Source organism: Spodoptera frugiperda, chromosome 13 (assembly GCF_023101765.2).
Source record: "Spodoptera frugiperda isolate SF20-4 chromosome 13, AGI-APGP_CSIRO_Sfru_2.0, whole genome shotgun sequence".
NCBI lineage: Eukaryota > Metazoa > Arthropoda > Insecta > Lepidoptera > Noctuidae > Spodoptera > Spodoptera frugiperda.
In genome coordinates this window covers 7,064,750-7,072,726 of record NC_064224.1, presented here as the reverse complement: position 1 = coordinate 7,072,726, position 7,977 = coordinate 7,064,750, and the positions used below count along the sequence as shown (strand labels likewise).

The following is a 7,977-nucleotide window of genomic DNA, read 5'->3' as shown; positions in this document are numbered from 1 at the left end:
TTCATTTGCGAAAATGTTGGTACGCCTGGCTTAAGTGTTGCACGCTGTTAAATTAATGAGCCAATCTCAGTCGGCTGGGGTTGCCACCTCTATATTTTACAAGGTGGTAATGTGCCGTAGTGCGGGACTGTAATATTACTCTGTTTTAACAACAGCGGAGTACATTAAGGTAAAATATGTTCAGAACTTTGCCTATTAAGGTATGAACGTTGATTTTATATTTATAAAGTAAATGCATGAGGTAGATGGAACTTGGTAGGTAAATGGTAACTTGGTTTAGGGAAAATGTGGCTATCTATTTGTTTGATATCGAACCTCTTTGTTCTGCTAAATATGGAATTTAGCAATAAGATACTCCGGAGCTGCGGACTACCTAGCGGGTTTATCGGGGCTCCAGCTAGAAAAGCAGGAGTAGAGCGGGGTGGTTTTTATTCAGTAAGAATCTGACACTCCCTCTCGCCTCGCCTAAGGCGAGAGAAGCCATTTGAAGATTTTCCCCCTTTACAAAAAAAAAGCAATAAGAATGATACTCATTTATTTCAATGTATAAAAATTATCGTATTCACATATTTGTATACAATCTTTTCTAATTATCTTGATTAATTATTTTATTACTCTAAAAAGTCTAGGATAATAAGAAAAATGTTATCACTTCGTCTTTAATTGGAAAATAGTCGTACCAAGTTAGGCTCATACGCTTATTTCCTTACAACTTTGCTCTTACACAACTACGTATTTCATACATATCCCCCTCACTACGGGCTCATATTAGCCAGTGTTGCCAATACATAATTTACTAGCCGCGCGGGCACAACAATAGACCAGGTTTAGAGAAGGTGGGCTCTAATGAGACCTCTCACGCCGAGCTTACAGGGACTATGTTATGAGCGGAGCGGGAAGCGGGGGAATGGAAAATATATCTACATAATATGCATCACGTTTCATTCTCTAAAGAAATTACTAACAATAGTTATCACTACACTATTTTAAGCCTTTTGCAACAAAGGACTAACACCCACCTTTCACCATTTATCTTACAAGTTTCATGAAACATAATTACTTCATTTTTATTCGCTGAAAAAGTACACTTTTCGCCAATAGGGTAGATTTCTAATTTTTATTTATTAACGTCCGTTTGGTAGATCATTTTAAAACGTATTATTTAACACAAAAATCGACCCATCCCGAGGTTTCAATTTAAAGCTCATTGTATGTAAAAGTTCAGATTTGGGAAATCAAAACTACTTTTCACTATTTGGTTATACGTCCCATAATGTGCACCTCTAAACGTCAAACGTCTAAACTCCCCTTCGGGGATAAAAGGCCTGACGTTGCATTGTTACAGTGTTTTGAATCAAAGCAGGCTGGGTGCGTAAACTTGTTTGCACGCAAGTGAAAAAAAGGCCGAGAGCATTTGCCATACACTGCAGAAGCTCTCTTCCTCAATTCCAAAGATCATTTGACTACGAAACGAAGTTATCCAACATAAACAAACAGTAAATTAAAATCGTTGCCCCCACTAGCACGGCGCTCACATAACAAAAGGTATTGTGTAGTTTTCGACCTACAAATGTGGCAATTAGCTCCGCTACTCCGCTGACTAATGATCACCAGACCGTGATTAAGACGGACCCGAAGATAACGGATACTGTGCCGGTTGTATTCCGTGTTTTAATAGAAAGGAGTTGCTGGATAGAAAGTGGGGAGTTGCCTTGTTAGTGCGAATCAACTTACTTTGATCCTGCTAAAATTATTATTATGTCAACACTTTTTTTGTGTTGGTAATGTTAGAGGATTTTGTTTTATCATTGTAAGTATGGTTGGCTATATTTTTTCAGTAAGCGTCTCTTTTTCCATGTAACGTGTGTAAAAACCAAATAAAGCGTTCATGTTTTAGTATAGTAACACAGTTTCATTTAATAATAACAACAGATCTTAGAAATATCAGTTCTAGATGATCAGATCAGATCTAGTCTGGAGAGTTTAGGAAAAAACTGGTCAGGTGAATCAGTACATATGTATAATTATTTCTATCTATTATTTAGACACAATGTAGCATCTGTACTATGAGTGAAAATTATCCAGTATTGTACTTGTATAACTATGAAATCAACCCATACCATATGACTTCAAAATTTTCTATAGAATATCATATTTAATAAATAGATACAAACAAGATCACATCCAAATATCACAGTCACAAACAATATACAATTATACACCCAACAATGTCCACTGGCATAGCCATCACAACACGCAATAAAGCCCCAAGGATCAAGCTTTTAAGGGTTCCCTCGCAGAATACGTTTGATAAGTAGTGCCATGTAGTCGTATTTGTTCACTTTGTACTACTGTTTGTCTCAGTGCCAACCCTATTAATATCGGCTACCGATAGCTGATACACCCTGTAGGTAATTTGTGGCGAAATTAGGCAATCAAACATTCACAGGGTGGCCCCAAATATATATCGAGGTATTTTGTTAAAGACATCGTTTGTTCCTTGTTTTGCTGTTATTTGGTGGTTCATTTGTTTTGTTCGAATTTTTGTTTGTGTTGAGCTGCGGACTGCATAGCAGGTTACCGGGACTCCGGATAGAAAAGCAGGAATAGGAATAGGGTGGTTTTTAGTCAGTTAGTGACTCCATTTTTTTAGTCGGGTAATATATCTAAAACCTTTTCCTAAGTTTTAAAAATATTATGCTGAAAATCACATCAAAATCGGTTCAGCCAAACGCAAGATAATTGCGCACAAACTTACATACATACATCCACCTTGTTCAGAAGTCGTTTAATAAAACATCTACCGTGTTTTTGGTGAAATAAAGAAGGTAAGGCTAAAGTCAACTTTAAAACATTTTCCAAAACCATTTAAAATACCAAAATACAACTAAAAAATCCCATTTCTATACCATTACCATCTTAAAAAGCCAAGCAAACATGAAACTCGTTCGTACCACTATCAGATCCAAAGAGGTATCACAAATTGCTTTCACAAGTCCAACACTATCAAAATTTAAAATTGCACATCCTTATTTTATAGGCGATAAGGTCTAAAATGATATTTGTAATGTCCAGTTGAAATCGATGTGTGTATCAATCGGTTCGGAGTTGTGTTTGATCACTCAAGTACGTTCGTAGCAGAACGTATTAGTTTACATACAATTGAAAAACAGGTTTGTTAAAACTGTTATTATTTTTAACATTTACTGGAAGAATCATGATGGAACTTGGACTGCCTCGTTGGTCGAATAGTCGCAAGTGTGATTGCCGGACAAGAGGGGTTGGTTCCCGGGTCGGGCAAAGTATTACTGAGACTACACTTTTGCTTACCCCTTCGGGAATAAAAGACGTGACGTTGCTGATGATAGAATTTTAGGGAACAGAGAGTTGAGTTTCCTAAGAAAAGCAGGATCCTCCGACCAGGCGAGGTGATCGTGCCTGGCGGGCTTTGTGCCCAACTTCATTTTAATAATTCACAAAATCATTTGTGAATTATTTTTACCGAAAAAATCACTAATTTTCAATTAGGGGTTCAACCCCCCCATATTATTTTTTTTGTCGATAAAATTAGATGTAGAACTCAGCCTTAACGGGTTAGAAGTCTCACCCCTATCACATTGTATATTTAAGGGTATAATATTTTCTAATTACAGTAACGTGTTTTGAAGTGATAACTCTACATCTAGGAAAACATAGCATAGGGCATTTTCCAGTTATACGGTTCTACTAGTACGGTTATACTAGTATGTAATAGTGTTCCGAGCCGATACGACCTTCAAATCACCAAGAAAAGAACGTACTCCTTTTTAAAAGGCCGATAACGCACATGTGACTTCCCTGGTGTTGCGGGTGGGCGGAGCTGATCGCTTACCATCAGGCGACGTGTCAGACCATTTGCCCCCTATTTCCTAAAAAACTGTATTGTACTTACCTATAGAGTATCCTAAGTAAGTAGTGTACATATTCTCACAGAGTACATAAAACATGAAAACGAAACAGCCGAATCTCGCGGCGTTATCAAAACGTTACGCTAAAGGGAGGCTCTCGGCGGAACGGAACGGGGCGGCGCGCCAAATAATTGATGAGTGCATTAGAGACATGTGTCCGCCATCTTTTATTCAAGCGCGCGAACTCGGTTTCTGTACGAAATGGCGCGAAATGTCGAGCATAATCTGTATGAATTTGGAATTTGTTGCCACAGATACTGAAGGCTGTGTGTCGTTGGTGTCTAGACGTGTAAAGTGCTTGTTTGGTATTCAATGTTTCGTAAAACATGACATTAAAATACTTTACGTTGCATTTTTTCTGATAATAGTGTTATTTATTATTGTCACTTTACATAATTGTGGCACTTCTCACAATGCGATGCAATCGCACTTAACCCACAGCTTAACCCTATTAGGACATCTCTACGAGATTAATAATAAGACTGGCAAAGTTAGCTATAAGAGAATGTGTATAAGTAAACAGAAAGTAAGAAAATTGTATACGTTTTTGAAAAACATACTACCTATCGATGATTTTAGGTTAGAATTTTAAAGAGACTTTAATCTTTATAAACTTAAACACATGTTATATAGAGTTGACCCAAAATCCCATACAAGTTGTCGACAAAGCTTTTTAATTCACACAACATTCGCTGCGTGTAACAAACGAAGCACCCTCTTAACTGAAGCACTTAGTAATTTTGTCTAATCCGATATACAAGTTTTAATACCCTGGCCCGTTCGCCCGCGGCTACAAAAAAGGGACCGTGCTAAGTCTCGAAAAACTGCACGTTTTCACACGCTCATACTCTTGTCGGGCGGCCAGGTCGTCGGGAAAATGGTGGGATTATTCCGTTGTTGAGAACGGTCTACGACCAGTCTTCAGTGAGCGTATCTAGAGATATGTTTGCTTTTAAGTAGACTTGCCTGGTTATTTCATATATCTAGTTTGTAATTGTTAGTGGGAAATTGGACATTATTTCAAATGTAGGGGAGGTAGGGGAGGGATGGGCAGTCGGGAGACATGGGCACCCCCCTTTTATTCTGATCCTGACATAGGTTTTTCTTTTTTCTTAATTTGATAGTTTACTTTACCGTCTGGCAAAACTGTTCATCCATAGACTATCTGTTATTTCCGTCAGTTGTCAAACACAAACACATTTGAAGATTATGCGCTCGTAAAAGTAAGTATTTTGTTGTGGATTCGGATCGTAATACAGAGAAAATTAACGAAAGGTATGTGTATTTTTTATTATATATCTATTGTATATTTACTAACTAATAAATTAAACTAAAATTTACGTTTCAATACCTAAACAAAAAAAAAATGCCGGTAAATTGTGTTGAAAATGTGTACAGAGGGAGCAATGGGCAGTCGGATGTGAGGGAGGTTTGGGCATGTCCAATGCTCTCTTCTTTATATTGCGTACAGGAGGTCTTTTGAAAATTATAATTACCTGCTTTAATTAAACTATTTGAAATATTTTTAATTACAGAAAGATTCAAAAAGAAAGTTTACAACGAGAAATTCCCAAAGATTTGATATTACGAGCCATAGAAGAGGTATCAAAAGGATCAAAAATAAAAACAACAGCTGATAAATATAAATATAAGCCTTTATGGGTTATAACTAATTTAAGATAAGTCGTGATATATTTAAGATGTTTTTTTTTTGTTGTTATTACGTTTATTTTTGGAGTCTATTATAGATGTTAAGTGTTTTACAGGCCATGCCCAAGCCTCCCACCGGGGGTGCCCATATCTCCCTACCATAGGGAGCCTTGGGCACTTTTGACTTAATTTTTTAATTACCTCCTAATTAGGAGACTGATTATTATTATAAGAAAGTTCTTTATAAGATATCTAGCCAAAAGTATGGAGCAATAGGAAGTGGCAATAAATGTAGATTATCTACAAAATCTGACTTTTTATGCATTAAATTGTGAAAAAGTGCCCATCCCTCCCCTACCTCCCTTACACGAGCTAACTATAATTCTCCAGTGATTGGCCATTAGTTTGGTCTATTCACTTGGTCATTATTTAAAATACTAAAGGTTGTTTTTACGACCTCTTTTGAAAGCATATGTTATACCTCGCATTGAAGCATCACAAATAACTATAAGATTTAAACCAAATTGCCATCTTTCAGTAGACGCCCTGTAGCCTGGTCATCCTACTCTTGAATTACGAATGTAGATTCGAAACATTCATTCCCTGTTTCCATCTCTTTCTTTTCCATGCATTATTAAGAGACGCTAAATATAATTGAACCTCTCAACTGGACCTTCTTTCTTGAGTTAATGTGATCTCTAATTGGTCACATAATATCTTTAATTTAAAAAGCTGTATACGTGCAAACAATTACCAGTTAATCTGTCTAAAGATTGTTGATTAATTTCAATTTTGTATTAATTATGCTGTAAAACAATCTGATGGCTAGGAAAAGATCAAAATATTTAGATTAATCCAGTAAAATATGCAATGTCTAGCTTCATAGGTACAACTTTTTAAATAAATCTCCGAGTCACAAGTTATACGCTACACAATAAACCGCGATTGCAATTAAAACATATCGTAAACTCAGAACGAGACTCAAGCTCAACTTCGACAGGCAAAAGTATAACAATGTTGTTTTTCGCATCGCATAAACCACGACCGCAATCTACAAAAGAAACAAGAACGAACTTGGCGCAGTCAGACTCGATACAAAGGGGAGCTGGCTTGGAGCTCGTTACCATTCATAATTCACGGGGCAAACTCTTCGTACGTTTTCCCATTAGAAATTTTATAAGGTTTTTATTGCGTCGCCCGTTTCGCTTTCCCGCCAAAACTTCGGGTCGCGCTTGACAGTTCGCGAGCGCGCCAACCGTTAGCTGTGTTCACAAATTCATTCTACTTTTTTAAATTTTAAAAAAGGTTTAGCAAAGAAATTGGTCCTTCGAGACGCAGTACTAGATGATGTTACTGCTACGAATAAATATTTCATTTCTTTTATCCAGTAATGCTGTAACAACATTTTGTAGCATGACTAAACCTTAAATTATAGCTTTTTATTAGAGACACCTAGCGCTGCTTGTCTGAAATTAATGAAGCGGAAAATTAATCACATTCTCTGCAGCCAGACAGTTAATTTGTGCTCCACATTGCACGTAACAGACTAATTACATTACTTATTACCTAACGCCGAGCAATTTTCAGACAGTTTAGTTGAAAATAATACCCAAACCTTTTATATAAACTTTAACTTTCAATCAGCAAGTCCAGAAAAGCAAGACTGCCATTAAAATTTATCGTTTTTTTCCTATTTTATTACCTTTACACATTTTTCTTATAATTACAAAGACAACGTTTAAATATGGCTTCAAAGCAAACTGACGAAAGTTTACGAAGAACCGTAAACTTGTTGTCAACTTACATTAAGGGTCCCGATTCTGTGCGGGTACTATCGGTGTCAGTAGAAGGTTTGGCTCTCAGGACCATGGAGTTGATTGCTTACCCCTTACAGTCCTCGCTCGCTGCCGTCGGGTGAAACTTCGATCCGCGCAAACTTCTCGGAAGGGTACCGAGACGCTTTACCAACTTCTTTAATGACCGCGCCTGACATCTGTGACATGGCCGCAATTTTATGACAGACTGGGTTTTCGGATAGTTAAAGGGTTTTACGCTGAAGTAAAAACTGACTACAACAAGCCAGACTCTTGTGGCGAGGGCCCATTAAAATGTAGGATTTAGTAACACAGGAAAAATATGGCAGATTTACAAACAAAAATCCTATTTTATTCACATTCATTTTTTACTTTATACACCTATCAAACCTTCTCCGTGCTAGAAGAGGCCTTTGGTCAGCAGTGGCCATTTACAGGCGTGTGTGCGATATGTGCTACATATATTTAAGTTATATAATTTTAGTATTTTCGGTAATATATTACTCAGCTTACATTTTAAATAGGTAACTCATAATATGCATTATATGTGCCTCCATTTCATGAAA

General features: G+C 37.0%; 1 long non-coding RNA gene across 1 annotated transcript; it reads left to right on the top strand.

Annotated features, from left to right (window-relative positions):
• Positions 1-4,975: 4,975 nt before the first annotated feature.
• LOC126911347 (uncharacterized) lies at positions 4,976-5,641 on the top strand. The gene is made up of 2 exons (XR_007705881.1): positions 4,976-5,222; positions 5,483-5,641. It is a non-coding gene; the product is annotated as an uncharacterized LOC126911347 (long non-coding RNA).
• The last annotated feature ends 2,336 nt before the right edge of the window (positions 5,642-7,977 follow it).